This window comes from Anabrus simplex, chromosome 5, assembly GCF_040414725.1.
Source record: "Anabrus simplex isolate iqAnaSimp1 chromosome 5, ASM4041472v1, whole genome shotgun sequence".
Classification (NCBI taxonomy): domain Eukaryota; kingdom Metazoa; phylum Arthropoda; class Insecta; order Orthoptera; family Tettigoniidae; genus Anabrus; species Anabrus simplex.
Genome location: NC_090269.1, coordinates 396,557,792 through 396,578,101, shown reverse-complemented (window position 1 = coordinate 396,578,101; position 20,310 = coordinate 396,557,792).

The following is a 20,310-nucleotide window of genomic DNA, read 5'->3' as shown; positions in this document are numbered from 1 at the left end:
CAATTCATGGGTCAGTTGCCTCCCGCAAGAGTTGAACCAAGTAAGGCAGTTTTTAATTGTGGTATAGACTATGGTGGACCATTGTACATCAAGCACCGTGCTCGATAGCTGCAGTCGCTTAAGTGCGGCCAGTATCCAGTATTCGGGAGATAGTAGGTTCGAACCCCACTGTCGGCAGCCCTGAAAATGGTTTTCCGTGGTTTCCCATTTTCACACCAGGCAAATGCCGGGGCTGTACCTTAATTAAGGCCACGGCCGCTTCCTTCCCACTCCAAGCCCTTCCCTGTCCCATCGTCGCCATAAGACCTATCTGTGTCGGTGCGACGTAAAGCAACTAGCAAAAAAGAAAATGGCAAAAGTACATCAAGCAAGGCACGGTATGCAGCAAGGTGAAGATAAAACGTTATATTGTCTTATTTGTATGCTTGGCTATTAAAACAATTCACCTTGAGTTGGTGAGCAGTCTTACTACAGAGGTGTTCATGGCTGCATTACGAAGATTTTCAGCACGGAGAGGTAGATGTAGTAACATTTACACTGACAATGTCACATGGCATTTGCTTCTCAAGAAGGAATTGAATAGCATTTTTACTCCCGCCCCCCAAGCACCACACACTGGTGGATTGTGGGAAGCTGGGAAAAATCAGTGAAGTACTGTTTAAGGAGGGTAGTGGGGAACACATTTCTGACATTTGAAGAAATGTACACACACACCACACAGATTGAAGCTTGCTTCAATTCCAGAGCCGTCACTCCTTTACCTAACAGCACTGATGAATTCTCCTTCTTAACACCTGGCCACTTCTTAGGAGGTGAACTTCTTATTTCCATCCCGGAGTGAGATTTGCTTCCAGGTCCAGTGTCACGTTTGTCAAGATGGCAACTTGGTCAGCGATGCAGACAGCAGGTGCAGAAAAGATGGTGTAGCAACTATCTGTCACAACTTCAGCAACGCAGTAAATGGTGTACAAGCTGGTACATTGGTAATCGTGGTGGAGGACAGTTTACCCCCTCTTGTGTGGCAGACTGGGGTAATTGAGGTGCTTTATCCTGGTGCCGATTGGCAAGTCCGTGTTGTATCAGTCCGCACTTCAAAGGGCATGTACAAACGCTCTATTAAAAAACTTTGTGTGTTTCCTCAAGAATAATTTGCTCAATAACATTTAAACTTGTTCTTTTAACTTTCAAAATATCCTAAACCACTTTCTTGCTCTTGTATGTTCCTTCGTTGTTATTTATTTTAAGTTTTATTGATTCTGGTTATGTAATTTGTTCCTCAAATTAGGTGGGTGGCATGTTGGCGACTCAATCTGAGACTGATACATGTTCTTTGGATTGTTATTTTTTAATTTATTTTTCATCTTGTTATTATGTTTTTACGTGTAGAAAAACACGGCTCTGCACAAAACAGTCAGGCTGAGTGGTCAGACGGTAGAGCATAGGTCTTCAGAGCTCAAGTTGGCAGGTTTGATTACATTTGAGTCCGGGGTGGAGCCTTGTATGTTAGTAGGTTTACCAACACATATTCAAACTCTGTGACAGTCTTTTATAAATTTGACAACTCTGTGAAAACGTGGCATTCTGAGGTCCTATAAATAATTTGTAATAAGAAATGAAACTTTAGTTTCTCAAAAAACATATTTTAATCTGGTACTATTGTACTGTACACACGTTTTCACATTTTTCAACATTGAGCAAATGCCATGGGAGAGCAAAAGTCAAGAAGGCACTACTGGCACATCAAAATAGTTCCAAAGAATAAGTACAAACACACAAAGTAAATGCAAAGAGTAGAGAGAGAAAGAGAGAGAGAGGTATTGTCCCATGTCTTTCCATTTCCAACACACTCCCACCTTTTAGTCATGGTTATTTGTGAATTATTCTAATTAAAATGTCAAAAAGCATAGTACATTAACAAAAGAGTCGAAAGTTACTGAAGGTTATTTCTTTAACTCATTGGCATACCTAGCCACCTGCGACACTGACGCCTGGCAGGTGGTCTAAGGAGAGGGCGAGTTGGCTGTGCGGTTAAGAGAATGGAGCTGTGAGCTTGCATCCGGGAGATAGTGGGTTCGAATCCCACTGTCAGCAGCCATGAAGATGGTTTTCCGTGGTTTCCCATTTTCACACCAGGCAAATGCTGGGGCTGTACCTTAATTAAGGCCACGGCCGCTTCCTTCCCACGCCTAGCCCTTTCCTATTGCATCGTCACCATAAGACCTCTCTGTGTCGGTGTGACGTAAAGCCATTAACAAAAAAGAAAAAAAGGAAGTTTGATTGGATATCGAAAATGCATCACGCCACAAGCAGTCGGTTTCAAAGTAGGTTGTCAGCATAAATGGCCAGCGCTAGCAAACCTTGTATTATGAGGAGTAAAATCGAGTGTATATTACAGGATAGTGGGATTGGATCTGGCAGAGATACAGCTTCAGAAATTGATACAGCAGTGAAAGTGATAGCAGCGTGACAAAAGTTTGATTGAAAAAGTGAGGACGAGTTTGAATGCGACAGTGATGATGAAACCCAGCCACCCCCCCAAAAGACGAAGACTGCAAATGAAGACAGCTGGAATTGGAGTAAAACAGGTGTTAAAACATCCAAATGCAATTTTAAAGGAAATTCTGGAATAAATCCTACCGTAAACAGGACCCCTTCCCTCTAGACAATTTTCAGCATATGGTTCATGATTCTGTATGGGATGAAATAGCTACCGAAACAACCCATTTTTCTGAAAATCCCACCACCCAGTATGAACTGATGGTTTCCCACATCATCAGATTAAATCAGGGGTTATTTTGCTATATGCATTCTTATGGGTTAAGTAAGAAAACCCACCTTACAGTCATATTGGTCCATCCAAAATTTTCTACTCACTCCCTTTTTCTCCAAAGTCAATGCCTCTCAAAAGATTTTTAATCCTTTCTAAATTTCTACATTTCATAAACAGTGAAACCCACTGTTGTGTGTGTCCTCCACACCTACAAGCTCCACAATCCGCCGTATCACCGATGTTTCCAGAGCCTACGAGAGGACTGCACTGCGCCTGGCGTGCTCGTCTGTGACGTCAGCCAGCGCTATATAAGGAGCGACCTTCCTCGCTTTACTGAGGACTACCCCAGTGTCCAACGACCAGACCACACCGCAAGTCAAACACGGAGGCATTTCTCTTAAAAATGTGTCTTGAACAAGTGGACAGATTGCTGGTTGTAAGGTCTCACCTCCGGACATTGCCTCATCTTCCCTGATTCCCGTAGCCACGTCAAGCCCCGAGTCAAGCATTCTGCTACACTCTCAAGTACTCACCAGTGCTCCGACGACTATCTTAGCATTCTGCGAATTAAGATATTGATGCAAGTTCCTTGCAAGTCTAAGTCCAATACTAGCATTATACTAACGCGACTCTCTCTACATGTTACACTTGTTATCCCACAACAGATAGTTTTCAACTATCCAAGGACATTTCCCAGTGAAATAGACTATCTCCTCAAGATAGGTGTGAATGTGTACATAGGACTCTCTCTTTGTAAATATATATTTGTGCCACAGACTTTCAGTCTAGCATTTAATAACAGCATTAACTGCGTGCAATCAATCAAGCTTCAAGACAAATTTCATTATATTTCATGTAAATACTGTATAAAACTATTGAAGCAATAAACTTTATGTTGTGTTACTGTATACCAAGTTCCTTGTATACAACACCCACATTGAAAACAAGAGGCTCAGAAAAATTGCACCCATTGTAAAACATCTGCAACAAAATTTCAGAGATGTTTACTATCCAGAGCAGGATATAGCAGTAGATGAAAGTCAAAAAATCCCTAGAGTTGCATTTATGTACCAGTCTGGTACAATACATTACTGCAAAGGTAAGTTATATAAGAATTTTTAAAAACATATTATTTTAGTTATAAAGTCTAAAACTTTCTCTTTTGTAAATATTGCCTTTTCTTGTAACTTCTACAATCTGAAACAACCATATTTCATCTGATTTCAAGTAACACTTCTCATCAAAATAGGTACCAAAAAGCTGTAAATAATCATGTACCTAATTTTGTTAGAAGTAAAAAAGAGTACCGGTAACTTATTTTAATATTGTCGTTCTCTACCCGTTTTGCAGATGAAATGAATCATATAGCATCATACCCAGAAGAAGATTTTCAATTTTGTTTTGAGTTCACTTCTAACATTCATTGCATCAGTTTGCATAACTGTTACTTATGTTCATGCCACTGTAAAAAGTTTTTTATAAATTTAATCTAAAAGGATACAGTATTTGTTTTGTTTCTTATATTCCTCTAAACTATCTTATGCATCAATTTCCTCCTCCAAAGAAGAGAAGATTAATAGAGGAGAAAATGCATAAGATTACTTCATTCAAAATTAAGGAAATGGGTTAAATTGAGGGAAAAGGTTGTTGGTTTATAATTTCAAAGAAAATAATAACAAACAAAACCATTTTTAAAAAGCTTTTCAATTTAATATGACAAATATTCAACATAAAATCGTTTTAGATAAAAGCAATTACACCCCCACCCCCCAGAAATTACACAAATTACAGTAGATATAGTTTGCATCTTGGACACTCCTCCTCCTCCAAATGAGGAGGCAGACAAACCCATACAAATAAGATTGATCTCATTTTTGTAGAAGGCGTCTCCGAAAACCGTAAAAGAGTAGTTAGTGGGACGTAAAGCAAATAACATTATTATTTTTGTAGAAGTTATACAAAAAATTTGTTATAATATTTTCCATCATAAAATCATTGTTTTATGGGAATTAAACAGATTTCAGTAAAACCTCGCTAATACATTTCTGCAGGGGACAAGAAAAAAGTACGCATTTAGCGAAAAAAGTACTACTGAATATACAAATAAAAACTATCCAGCAGGGATATGGAAACACTAGAAATGATTTTTTTCGACATGAGGGCATTTTACATCATGTGTCTGCGGATATAGTGAAAACTATTATCTAGGCCTAACATTTCTAAAGTTGAGAGAAAAATATTAAAAGGTGTGAAAAACACGAAAGAACAAATATAAAAAAATGTGCATGGGGGCCAATAAAAATATCAAAGTATTCTTTCAGATCACACTCTTTCTAAAACAAATGTGAGTAGAAGCCGTTTATGTCGGACGAGTGGGTAATTAAACATTATTTTCTGGTCACACTCTTAGACAGTGAATTGGAGGTTACACTCGACCATGTCCGACTGCCATGAATGACTATGGCCGCCATTTTGAATTGGACAAAACTTTAACCAACTCTAGTGATCGAGTCGAAACTTGAAGGTGCGAGTTTCAACATTCGCGACCTCTGTGCACTCAAAGATGTGGATACCAGTGCACTTTCTAATAGAGTTTAATTTTTTCTTCATTAGTGAGGAATTTCATGACTTTTTTTTTTGTATCCATAGCTACGCTATCACAAGACAAACATGCACCATGCTAATCAACTTCAGACGAACATGTTCCTATTCCAGATATAGGCTATTAGTTATGCAACAAATATTCTCTACACTTCACGATACCACTCAACACAAAATAAATATATAACTTCTGAATGGAATGGGAAATACACAAACAGGCTCGCTGTTATTCACCAATATTGCTGCTAACGGGCAGGCAAAACGGAACATCCCTGAGGCTAACGGCTTGCTGCGTGAAGATGCAGGAATTCGGCCTTTTCCCATAGTCACGCAACTGTGGCGGCAGCTCTGACCCAAGTTGGAAATCACGTTTCTTTCACAAGGGATGACAAACAACATTTTCAGGGTTTTGAAAAATGTGATTGTACTAAGCAATAATAGCGAACATTCATGACGCGATAATTGAGGTATTTTTATATAGATTTAATTAGATGGGAATCGGGACTTCAGATTTACGGCATGCTAAGCGGGAAATGTGTTAATGAGGTTTCACTGTAGATTGTGACAGAAAATACACAATTTTATTAAAAACTAAATTATAATTATAATCCTCTTACAATGCAAGATAAACTGCATCATATAAATCACTAACTCTCAAATTAGCAATAACAAATTTTGTACAATATGCAATCAAAGGTTTTATTAAGAGGGGGAGAACATCTTCTAATTAAAAATTATAAAGTTATGTACAATTATTTGATAATCTTTCAAAATAATCATGCTATTAACATTTTTAACATTAAAGAAATATCAGTGTACATAGTTCACAGTTAGAAGGTAATCATTACAAATTAAAAAAAATATGATGAAATCAAACACAAAACTTCTGTACACTAACAGTTCAGTTGTACTATCTGTAGGAAGATAAAATACCTTGTTGTCTATAATAAACTGTTTACTGCTTGATGAAGTCGCCAGTTAGTTCTGATGAAGTATAAATATTAAATATGAAATACAAGTTATACACACTTGAACTTTGTTCACATTTTCATCATCATGGAGACACTTTTGTTACTCTTCTATTTTTATATCTTTTTAGTGCTCTGCTAACACCTTTAGGTTTGCAAGTGTCATATTTTTCTTTAAACATTTTTAACGCATACACTTTTGGTCTTAAACCTACAAATTCATATTACTGTTGTATTTATATGTAATGTGATGTGTTAGCCATACGCTAAATAAATAATAATAATAAATAAATGTTTATTTATAAGGTGTTTTATTAAGTTGTAGCATGTGATTTTGTTCAAGTCCTCAAGATTTTTGGAAAAAAAGTTTCACTGATGAAGAGAATGTACTGTGTTCTCGAAACACATATGAATAGATAATATGTATTAAACAATTTTTTGTATAGTATTGACAAGGCAGACTCATAGCATCTCCTGTTTTTCAGTGTAGTGAGATTGTTAGGCGAAAGTTAGTATGCACCAAAAGAGACCAATAAAACTGGTCAAATTAATAAAATCTGCATGAAAGTCTGTGATGACTGTCGTTTGCCACCAGATTTGGAATAAGGCAGACTATGTTTGCAACATCTTTTCTATGTCCCTCTTCAGATTGGGAAAAGCAGAGCAATCCTTTTTCATCAGATGTGCTGCCAAACCTGTCCTCCTGCCTTGGTTGATTCCTGGAGTGACCACTCTCATCTGACTGCCTACGTGCAGAGAATCAGCTAGAGACCAGATTCACTGAAGTCAGCCTATCCCACCAATGCATCATCCCTGTAGACTTGCCAGAAGTCATCTATGCATGAATATATTGAATTGAACTAGCAGTTACACAGGTGCAGATCCACTCTCTTGTCCAGTGGGAAATGTGCAAGTGACTACCAGCGTTAAGGGTGGCGTAACAGTGCGGTAGTGTGCAGGCTATGATGGTTTAACAAATGTACGAGGCATGTTTTTTTAAGTAAGTACCGTTTTGATATTCCGCCTATGCAGTGCTGTGGTCGGCGTTCCGTGCATGCGCGCTGTGTACCTGCATCTATTGGCAAGGCTGAGACGCCATTACGGCAATAGTCACCTTTGTGTACGTTTGTTGGCAAGCATTTGAAATGGCCTCGATATTCATCGTGAGATCTGTGCAGTTTACGGACCAAACATTATGAGCGATGGAATGGTTAGGAAATTGGTTCGAGCATTTAAAGATGGCCGCAAAAATGTGCATGATGAAGAACGTAATGGGCGACCTTCAGTCATTAGTGAAGATTTGGTGCAGGCAGTTGACCGAGCAGTGAGAGAAGCTTTCAAACCGTTTGCACTCAGAAAACGAATAACAGACCGGACTTCACAGTCGGCGGGACTCTCGATCAGCGAGGCCATTTCAAATGCTTCCCAACAAACGTACACAAGGGCGACTATTGCCATAATGGCATCTCAGCCTTGCCAATAGATGCAGGTACACAGCGCGCATGCACGGAATGCCGACCGCAGCCCTGCATCAGTGGAATATCAAATCCGTACTTACTTATAAAACATGCCTCGTACAACTGTGGTGTTGACTGAAAGATTTGTTACTTCTTTCTGTTTAACGGTATATTGTAACACGTATTTTACATATAGAGGCAATATGGAATGTCCTTGTTGTGCTAAATGATACTGTTGTTTCTTGACCTGCCATAAGTCAGAACGTTACAGCGATCCTAATGTTAAGCTGTTGCACCATGGGGTTTGGTTTGGTTTGGTTTGGTTTGGTTTGGTTTGGTTTGGTTTGGTTTGGTTTGGTTTGGTTTGGTTTGGTTTGGTTTGGTTTCCTGTAGCTTTACTGTTTTCAATTTTTGCATAGCCTTTTCTACCACTTCATAGGATATCAGGTATGGACGGTCAGTAGCAGTGACTGGGAATTGGAAGTGGAGGGGCACAAAAATGTTTAGACAACCAAATGTACCCAGGTTTGAGGGGTGTAGCAGGGGATACATCTAAAGTGTAAAATTAGCTACAGAATGGTGAATCTCTTGATGTTCTCTGAGCAGATTTTGACAGAGAGGTACAGGTTGACAGTCTACCAACTTAAGTGCGGTAATAGTAGTTTTCTGAGATTTTGATTCAATACTGTACAATAAAACTTTCACAGAAGGAACAATAATTACACATATATTACAATTAAATAGAAGTACAACGTGATTAAACAATTAAAAATCATATAGTTGACTACACATTACCTGTAACTAACATACACCATTGAGACTGCCAGACTGATGAATGCGCGCTGTTCGTGTTTACATGAAGATCCTGGTAGTTCAGTAATTGAATTAACTTGTTAGCCCTATTTACTTTGGTTTATTGAGATTTACTTTAGGTCGCCTACTTAAGTAAACTTAAATTATTACTTGTGTGATCCTTATTTGGACTCTTTCTTTCATCATCCGGTTAGGAGTTGCCCTTGATGACACTGCTTGTCCACGGTTTAAATTTTACTGCAGCGCTGGCTGCTTCCTAAACATGTCTCCCCTCTGCTTACTCTTTCGTCAATAGCAACTTCTCTTATTAGTTAGGATAATGTAATGTATTCTTCTGGGATTACTTTTCTTTTTCCTTGTCTCTGATTGGCTATATTATTTAATGTTAATTATGTTCTTTTGTCTATTATTTATTGAATATATAATTTGGATGTCTCCCCTCTGCTTACTCCTTCGTCAATAGCAACTTCTCTTATTAGTTAGGATAATGTAATGTATTCTTCCGCAATTACTTTTCTTTTTCCTTGTCTCTGATTGGCTGTATTATTTAATGTTAATTATGTTCTTTTGTCTATTATTTATTGAATATATAATTTGGATATTCTTTCAAGGCTTACATTAGAATTTTTTAACTTAATTTGTTCTAATTCTGTTAGGTAATTTTAGTTTAGTTTCTTCCAGCCCTACCCTTTTTTTTTTTTTTTTTTTTTTTTTTTTTTTTTTTTTTTTGCTGTTCTCTGGTGTGCCTTTCTCAAATAAAAAGGGCTTGCATCTCGCTTCAACTCATGTGAATCTAAACTGGACTGGTATCTCCGGTTCCTGTCAGATCTTTTCCTGACTCACTTGGTACCTGGTTACATCAGATCTACTGGTCTCGCTACCTTGTCTGGCGGTCCAGCTAGCCGGCTGTCTTGGCTGGCTTTTTCTTTACGAGGCTCTATGCAGACAACGTATTTCCGTGGAAGGAATGAACTTTGAACAGCAGCATGTTATTTAAACGTCTACTAGTTCCTTGTACAAGTCAAGGCTAACCTGCACGCTGTCATCAAGGTCGTTGTCTAGCAACTTACTTGGAAAAAGGAGCACGTTGCACTTCCTCATTTGCTAGATGGGTTTGACAAATGTTTGTAAAAGTTTTAATAAATTTTTTTTTCATTTGTTTGTTAAGAATGAAGCCATATTTTTCAGTGTTGACTTAGTTATATGTAACAAAAACTTTTCAGTCTGTCAAACACACAGCAATTACAATATAAATTATAACACTATAAACATACCTGTAAAAATACACACTATCATACAAAGAATGACATGTTTCGTTCTATAAGAACATCCTCAGATTCTATCAAATCACTTAAAACATGCTTATATATGTACAGTATTGTTTACGTTGCGTAAACTCGTCAATGATAGAGAGTTTAGTGATAACATGAACCAGTAATGACAAAAAATAAATTCACAAGTATTAATATAATGAAAAATTTACGTACTTGTCTAGACAGCCGATGCTAAGTCCGTTGTCACCAAACACTATTTCAGGAGGCATGCTGTTTCAGGGCGGGAAGAAGAGATAAGAATGATAGGATACATGTTAAGACACCTAGGACTTGTTTGGTTGCTTTTTAGGGAAGTGTAGGCGGTAAGAACGGCAGCAGTAGACCAAGGTATGAATATGACAAGCAGATTAGAGTAGATGTTGGTTGTAGTACTTACATAGAAATGAAATGGTTAACACAGGATAGAGGAGCATGGAGTGCTGCATCAAACCAGTCTTTGGACTGATGACTCAAAAAACAACAACAACAACAACAACAATCATCCCTGTACACAGCACATGCTACACACCACTGTGTGGGTCTCCATTACTTGCTGTGGTGCCTACAAATCAGTTAGTGGTAACAAACAATATTTTGTGTGATTTCCAAAAAGAATTCTGTTAATAAAATAAATTTTTAAAAAAGAATTAACTGAAAAGACAACAGGGCTTATACAAATTGCTTTTTAAAATAATTCCTAGTTTAAGGCAGCTAAAACGGAATTAAAATTTAATTTTCTCCACAAAGTGGTGGAGGACTCCCCCATTCGCTGCCATTGTGCAAGGTCTTGGTTTGTAGGTAAATATCCACAGGGAAAGTTGGTCATCAGAAAATTTATTCATTTAGCAATTTATAACTAGAAATTACCTAAAATGTTAACCAATTAAATACACTCAAGAACCCATGGTTAAGAGCTTTGGTGTTATGTGTTATACTATTGACATCATCTCATATTTTGTAACATCTGAAGCCCTCTCGTTTCAGTTTCAAATCATTTAATTTATAACTGTTATGTTTTTAAGTCTGCTGAAACTAACTTTGATTAAGAAATTTATAAACTCTCTGAAGAAAGAAATATGGTAACAGTATTATACTTGAAAATTAATTAAGTTGTTTCTTTTTTACATATAATACTGTTACCATATGATTTCTTTCTTCAGATAGTTTATAAATTTATTAATCAAAATTAGTCTTGGCAGACTGAAGAATCTAAGAGTTATAAATAAAAAAAAAAGAAATTAAAATCTCCTCATGTGACTTCTTTATTACAGTACTTGCTTTGCTTTAGCTTTGCTTTATGACTTAAATTTCAGTCATATTAGGATTGGGGAGTTGGGAGATCATAAATTTTCCTCCGTATGAGTCCTACAATTATTTTCCCATTTTCTTCATTCCAGCATGCGGCGAGATATGCTGTTCCTTTTTTCGTAGAAATTAGGTTTCCCTTGCTCAAACTTCTCACCTCATAGAAACCATTGTCACGTCTAACTTGACAATGATGCTACTATCTATCAAGAGTAGAGGGAATTGTTACTATAGAAACCTAATGTCTTCTTCATTTTGTGTGATGAAAATACTTACCAAATAGCGATGATCACAATGAAAATCCCTAGTCTTGGAATAGTAGTTTTAGGAGTTATTTTTCTAATGGTTGAGGAATTCTCCCAAAGCAGTGTTTACACCCTGCCATCTCATTCAAGAAGCAATAATTGTAGGTGAGAATTTTGAGGGTCATAGTTTATTTTACTACCTCAGGTTGTTGGATAAATAATGTATACTTCATTACTCTTGGGCACATTACCTTGAACTATCTTACCAAATTCTTTAAAGAATTCATTGTACTTATGAATCTTAGCAACTCTTCACTGACAGCTGCTGAATTCTGAGACCTTGTAGGTTTGATTAATGCAACAACTCTGATCAAGTTTCAGAAATCCGATGAGACAAATTTCCAATGCCTTCGTGTCTGTCAAGACTATTAACAGTTAAGCCAACATTTAAAAAATTAACATTATTTTTATATATATCAGTATAGCCCCCTTTGGTCACTAATCTCTCCCAGAACCAACATTACCATTAACCATTCATCTGTACGACTACGCTAAAGGAACCATGAATATCTGCAATTGTTACATTTATGCCTATAATAAAAGTAAACCAAAACTTAAAAATGCACATATACAAGCACATTTTTATATTTTGTGACTCTTAAAAGTCGTTACTGCATGGAAAGCACTTGTTTGATTCTTGGTCGCTGCACATCTCCATCATAACCAATAGGCCCTACACTAAGAAAACATCACGTTCAATATGTTCAAAGGAGAAAATCAAACAAATTTTCTTTCTTTCACTCTGTTCTGGGTTACATCTCTCTACTACTGCATTTTCTCCAAAAACATCAATCAGCATCAGACTTAATGACCACAGCACATTTCATTGTGAAATTTAACATGGGATCATGAACAAAATTTCAGTGGCATGCCATATGAACATAATAATGTTTTTATATACGTCTTGTTGTACAGACAAAACATATCTTATAGTGTTTCAAGTGTAAGAAATAAATATTGAAAATCTAAATACTAGTTCCATTCCGACGTACAATATGGCAACACTGCTACACTGATACGTCCGAAAGTTAAGTAAAATAGTGTCGTTTTCTGGTAGTTTTGTATACGGACATCACAAACATGTTTTCGGTGCCGAAAAGAACATTAACTTAACAAAAGTGGTGACCGTATATTTCAAGAACTGTGGACAAGGGAATTCGGACTAACAGAAAGATGTGTTGCCTGTGTTCAAAAACAATATATCCCCCACATTTAATGTAAAGCCTAATTTTGGAGACTAATCATTCAAATGTTTGTTCCATTTCAAATGAAGTAAGAAGAGAGCTCGCTTCACAAAATATCGAACATTACAAATAACAAACTATTTTGCATCTTTCCGGCCAAGAAATAATATCACTGAGGCTGTTTCCATCTGTCTCACTGCATAGTATGTAGGTGGTTTGAAAAGTTCTCAGAATGTACTAGAATTAACTTACCTCGGTGGAACTGCTTTTATTTTTCAACATAGTTTCCCTGTAGACTAATGCATTTGGTCCAGCGATGTTCCAATACCTTGATCCCATCTCGAAAATGAGATTCCTCCAGGCCTGTAAAATACCTTTCCAATTCGGCTGTCAGTTCTTCCCTTGTAGAAAATCTCCGTCCACCGCGGAAAATTTTCAGCTTGGGGAATAGATGAAAGTCTGATTGTGCCACATCAGGTGAATAAGGTGGATGTGGCAACAATTCGTACCCCAGTTCATGAAGTTTTGCCATGGCAATAACACTTGTGTGCAGCGGAGCATTGTCCTGATGAAAGATGACCTTTTTCCTTGCCAAACCAGGCCTTGTTTCGCGTATCTTTTCCTGTAGTTGGTCTAGGAGGTTTGCATAGTACTGCCCCGTAATTGTTTGGCCAGTAGGAAGATAATCTATCCGCAGAATGTCTTTTGCATCCCAGAAAACTGAGGCCATGACCTTTCTGGCCGAACGCACTGCCTTTGCTTTCTTTGGTGGTGGTGAATCAGCATGTTTCCACTGCTTTGACTGCTATTTTGTAGAGTAGTGGAGCCAAGTTTCATCTGTAGTCACAAACCGGCACAAAAAATCTTGTTGGTTGCACTGAAAACCGGCCAGACTTTGTTAGGACATTTCCAATCTGGTGCGTTTATTGTCCAATGTCAAGAGCCGCGACACCCATCTTGTGGATAATTTTTTCATACCCAATTCTTCGGTTAAAATATAATATACCCATTCAGAAGACATCCTTACAGCTTCAGCAATCTCCCGCACTTTCAGTTGATGAACCTCCATGACCATTTTAAGCTCTTTTGCGATAAATTCTGGGGTCGTAACACTTTTTGGGCGTCCACTATGCGGATCATCATCCGAGCTCTCCCGACCAAATTTAAACTCGCTGGTCCACTTGGCAACAGTTGAAAATGAAGGAGCAGAGTTCCCCCAGTGTGTTCTGAAAGTCGGCATGAATTTTCTTTGCTTTCATACCTTTCTTTACAAAGTATTTAATCACTGCTCGAATCTCAGTTTTTTCCATTGTCAGAAATCACTACGCGGGAACAACAACAAAGAGTCGTCACTACCACACTCCTGCAGCTAGAGCACTGACGCGCTACGTGTTCACTCACAAAGGATGTGTGATTATTGTGCGGGAACCTCGTTGCTCTAGCACTGACATCTAGCGGTCATTCCAAAAACTTTTCAAACCGTCCTCGTGCAACATGCGTTGGAAAACGATTTTTAACGGTGAGCTCTTGAAAGAAACTTTCTTATTGACGTCTGACACATTATTTGAAAACTTCCCTAACAACTAATAATTAACAGTATTAAAGGAACGCCAGTCAGCTCAACTGCTGTCAAGGATATAATAATAAAAATGAGTGGAGAAGTTTCAGAGCAATTGAAAGCTAATTTGGATAACTCCCACATGTATGCAGTATGTTTTGATGAAAGTGAATGTGATCTTACAGGCAAGGATAGGTGTTTTTTTCTGGTTTCCTGGCGGAAATGTGATGAGGTAGAAATTAGTTACATTGTTGAGCATACAAACTACGACAACATAGGGGAGGGGAAGGGGTGTTTTAGGTTGTAGATTTTCCTTAAAATAAAATAAGAAGTGGCACAGTCAACAGTTGAGAATAATAAACCAGACTCAAAATGGCACACTAGTTGGAAAAGGTTCACCATCCCTGACTTAAACACTCTACACAGATATTTGATCGGTGATCACCACATACTGCCCGACTGCAAGCAGTGCAAAAGAAGCACATCATTCTTTCCAACTTTGAAGGCACATATTTTCTTACTGTAGGGTTGCTCTTGTTCAGGTTTGCGTACTTCTGCATTTACTTTGAGTATTTCATCTAAGATCGTTCTCAACGGTGCCAAAGGTGAGGTGTAATGAGACAATCACTCAGCTGCTCTGCATAGGCCATTCATGAGACTGGTTTTCCTCCTTTCCTCAAAATATTGTTGCAGTATATTATGAAACCACTGACAAGGAACATGTCTCTTGTGTAGGCAGAATACATTGAAGGCAGTGTTGGGTGTTTCTTCTACAGTCTATACTGTCATGTTATTACTAACCGTTCGTTACTCAGATGGTAGCAGCCTCATAACACTGTACAATGAAATAAAGCACAGAAGAACTTCCACGCTTTCTCAGGTTAGGACTCATAATGGGAAAGGTAATGAGAAGGAAAAGCAAAAAATGTTACTGGAAGGGTGGGGAAAGGACATTCGTCTCTCTACGCATTGTCCCGTAGACTAATGGTTAGTGATGCAGGAGCTGCATGTCATTTTTCACTCTCAGGCTTATATCTCCCTGTGGGTGAGGGATGGTAGAATAACACCCATGGTGTCCCTTTGTCTTTCTTTGGCCAATACCTTCACATTTCGAAGTGTTGGACCGCTTTTATCTTTTTCTTTCTGATTAATGTTAATAGGGGATGGTTGCCTAGTTGTACTTCCTCTTAAACAATAATCACCACCACCTCTCCCAGGCTTACACTTTTCTCTATACTTTCATGCCAAAAGTTCCTGTTCTATTGTTTACCAGTTTTACAGATTATTTTTCCAAGGACAGGGCATTACAGAAGAATGGTGAATGATATGCCTAGAGAGAGTTGGAAAATGTCAAGGGTCTCGGCTGTGAAATCAATAGAACAGGATAAATAGATTCATTTACATTATGTAAATCCCTCAAATTTCAGAAATATTTCAACCATCTCGGGAGTACATTTTACTAATAAGTTGTTTGTTTTGCTGGTAGAAATTTATGCCAGACCATGCAAGCTTTTTAACATTGTAAGGAAGTAAAAATGATTCAAACCTTAGGCATGATGAGGATTAAATTCTGTTACCAACCCCCACAGAATAAAAGCACAAGTACAGTAAATGAAATGTGTAAAGAAAACAATGTAGAATTCTTATTCACAGATGAAAGTGGTGAATTAATTAAGCTTTTCACCTCTAGCCTTGCTTATCCAGGCCAATCTCTGTCATGAGAACAGTGCCCCTTTGGGGCCACACTCCCTTCAAGAGGCGTTTTCCTATGGCCGCAGTGCATACTGTTTGCACAACAAGAATAAAAGTAATTTAGTGGCTGTAACCTATCTTTGCTTATCTTAGTTCTGAAGTAGGCAGGATGGCAGCCTTGTGCACTGTCCCGATCACTTCGAAGGAAACAAACAGCAGCCATTCCGCACGTAGATGTTTGCGATACAAGTGGTGATCCGTGGTACTAATGTTGCATTGCATGGGACATAGTTATAATGTTTCCCCAACATAAACAGTGTCGCCTCAAGTGTTATGTCACTTCTTGGTTTACCGTACAGATTTTCTGACATAGTACAAATTTTCTGACTTTGCAGATATACATGCTCTCAGTGTGTTCTATGTTTCCTGTATTTTACAGTTTGTCATATGAGCCTCTTTAGTATGGTCCATTTCTTCTTTACATCTCAGACGCCTTGAGTGTGTACATCTTTCTTCAATGCTTCTGTCTTTCACAACTTGAGCAGAAATCAACTACTTACAAAATTAAATCTTGCAACTCTTTCCAGCTTGGAAGGACATAGCCAACCTAAAGCTAGTATACAAAGCAGCTAATGATTGATTTACTCTCCTGAATTAGTTTCCTTCTTCCTCACATGGCTGCGTTTAAGGTTTGGGCAGACTTTGAAATGGCAGCACCCCAGCCCACCTCACTTGTTAACAACTTTTTCTTTCACGTATAATTTGTTGATACTGTATATATTATTCTATTTTAATTAAGTTGTTTTTTATTCAGGTATAATCTGTTATTATATGTTTTCTTTTTCATGTATTTTCTAAATTTTATTTATAAATTAGTTTTGACAGACTGAAAAAACAAATATAAATTAACTGTTACAAAACTGAAAAGAAATGAATTTTAATAAATAAATTTATAAAAAAGAAATCTATGCACACAACCTAAGCTAAATGAAAATGTGACCTCCACAGTACCTTCCTGTCCCCATTCATACCTGGCACCATCAAACCACATCTGATGACTGTTTCACGTTAAAGTCCTTAAACACTTACCCCCATTTTCTCACTGTCTTGCACTTAGAGATTTCAAACTTGGACATCAACTGGTGTTCACGTCTGGGGAAATACCCTGCCTTAACCTTTTCACTCTGGCGAAGTGAGAGCTGAGGCCTTGAGGATTGGTGCCTGTGGTAGCTGGTCATGCCCGTTGTACAAGATACTTCCTGCTCTCTGCTTTCTCAGTCACATTTGTTCACGTTGTTAAGATACGACTTTTTAAATAAATATACAGTATATAGTTCAGTCAAATATCTTATGAGTATATTTTAGTCATTTTAATTCATGCAAATCTCCCCATCCTTCTTTTACATCTGTGGATTTTGACACAGCATTGCCAGACTTAAATCTTTTCCATCTTTGTTTTCTTCAAATTCATTACCTGTATAAGTCTACAGTTTCTCATACATTAAGAAATTTGCTACCACAATGCACTGAAGTTGCCTATAGAAGCACTAATATATTGGCAGAGAACAGCAATTACGCGAAAAATGAAGAGCGTGAAGGTCACTCGAGTCCTTGCCTTCTGATTGTCCCTGACATCTGGTGACTCTAGTAGTAACAACTGATTCACAAGAAAAACGCTAGATTTCACGGTCAAACTTCCCAGCAGTCTACTGTAGCGAAGCTTGGAAAAGCTGAACAACACACGACTCCTAGAACAGTTCACCAATTGTTTGGCGTTGCTCCCGCATGACTGCTACAGCAGTCCACTGGCTATCTGGTAGGTTGACTGCTATAGCAGTCCACCAGAGTGGAAAGATTTACATTATTTCCTCACCTGCTTTATCCCACACCACTGCTGCTTGTCAGCAATGACCACTACCTTTCTTAGTCCATGCTCCATTGATGGAGGTTGCAGCCAAAAAGCTTTGGAACTATGTCTTTTTTTTTTTTGTATGTACTCTATCTAAGTGTGCTCACACATTAAGTTGCTACTCTGCATCTGTTTTCAAAAATAATACTATTGGTTTTACATCCCACTAACTGCATTTACAATTTTCAGAGACACCTATCTGTTTCCTGGATGTATACAGTATATTATTCAAAAGTTTGTCAACCTACTGAGGATTTATATATACAGGATATTCGAAAACAATGTGAACCAGGTATATGAGTATTAGAGCATTGGCCAGAAACATTGGTCATACTGATAAGTAATTTGAAAAAAACATACGTTGATATCTCAAGCCGTTGTCATTTTATCAGCTGCTGAAGTTAGCCAATCAAATCACTTCAGATGGGCTTTCCAAGGCAGTGTTGCTAAATCTACACATGGCTTATGACCTGCTTGAGAGCGCCAATAGAAGAAATAAACTTCTCCAGCGGAGGGACTTGAACAAGGATAGGCAAGTCCCACTGCAAGCACTCTACAGTGTCATTACCAGAAACTCATGGTGTGTTAGTGTTTATGCTCATTTCTCGGCATGGCTCTCTTGTTACAAGTAATTAATATCATTTTTTTGTCTATTGAAATTCAATATACTTATTAAAATTGTTTATTAAGTAGCCACCTATTCAATACAATAAAATCCTTGTGATTAAGATATAAACTTTTTACATTAGCTTTTTAATGGGATATGTTTGCTTGTATTACGAGCATCATCAGCCAGTTATATCTTCTCTAAATTAGAATCAAGATCCTGATTTTGTTGTTAAGCATATGGGATTATCCCTTAAAAGTTTAAAGATATTTACAAGTTTAAAGTAAACATTAATCACAATAATTATTCTACTTAAAACAGTTAAGTGTTTGGCTGTGATGTATGGAAAAGACTGGAACACCACATAAAATACTTCTAAGCTTTTTTTTCTTATGCTAATCTTTTTCATCTTAACCTCAATAGGATAAATAGTGTTTTAACCACAATGTCATAAAAGCATCTGTTATAGAACACTGGTTGGAAAACAAGTTATTAAAGTTTGTGAACTGTTATTGAGATGTGTATGAACACCACAGTTAATAATCATTCGTCTAAAATTTACCTGAGATCTGTCTTTAAGATGTATTTAGACTTCACAGTTGATGAAATATTCGTCTAAAACTAATGTAGAGAATCTTCTTCATAGTGTTAATGAAGCTGCAGAATTAGCTGGGGTTGATGCCTTCATTGTTTTTGGAAGTGTTTGGGATCTTGCGATATTAGCTAGTCACAGGGGGACGTTCAACTTAAACGATGGATATAACATGAAGTACTCTATGGGATAGCCAATTGCCTGTTGAAGGTCCTGTTGACTGTTGTAGCGTTAATCATTTATGTATTGCTCACATAGTGTGTATCGCTAATACTTTATGTATTTTATGTGGTGTTCTATTCTTTTCCATACATCACAGCCGAACACTTAACTGTTTTAAGTAGAATAATTGTGATTAATGTTTAATTTTAAACTTGTAAATATCTTTAAACTTTTAAGGGATAATCTCATATCCTTAACAACAAAATCAGGATCCTGATTCTAATTTAGAGAAGATATAATTGGCTGATGATGCTTGTAATACAAGCAAAACATGTCCCAATAAAAAAACTAATGTAAAAAGTTTATATCCTAATCACAAGGATTTTATTGTATTGAATAGGTGGCTACTTAATAACCAATTATAATTTTAATAAGTATGGCTCTCAAGCACAACCAAGCCACATGCGGATATAGCAAACCGCCTTGTATAGCCCATTTGAATTCGCCTGTGAAGCGTTCTGATTGGCTAACTTCAGCAGCTGATAAAATGAAAATGGCGCAAGATTTCAACGTAACTTTTTTTTCAAATTACTTACTAGTATGACCAACGCTTTAACGGTCATATACTCGGTTCACATTATTTCCGACCACCCTGTATGGAAATAAAGAAATATTGAGATAAAGGAATATTAAAAGTTATTTTAATTCCATGAATTTCTTTTATCAGTTGGTTACATAACAGATGCCAACATAGAGGGCCTTACTTTCTTTTCTTTATAAAAAAATATATATATTCACATGACTGAGAGTTGACAACAATCAGAAGTAATGAGATAATGACAGTAAATGCTAGTTGCCATTCAAAGTACTGGTAAGTGCTAAATTGTATCTTCATTTGCTCTTATAGGGAAGTCGCACGGAATCCAGGTTTATTCCTGAAGCCAAAGAAGTCAGATTTTGGTTTTATTCGACAACTGATTGTGGACAGTGACCAATATGAGGCCTTACCAAAAGTTTTGAACCTAGAAAATATTGAACCTGAAGGGTTCCTTGCGAGAGAAGATGGATGAGAAG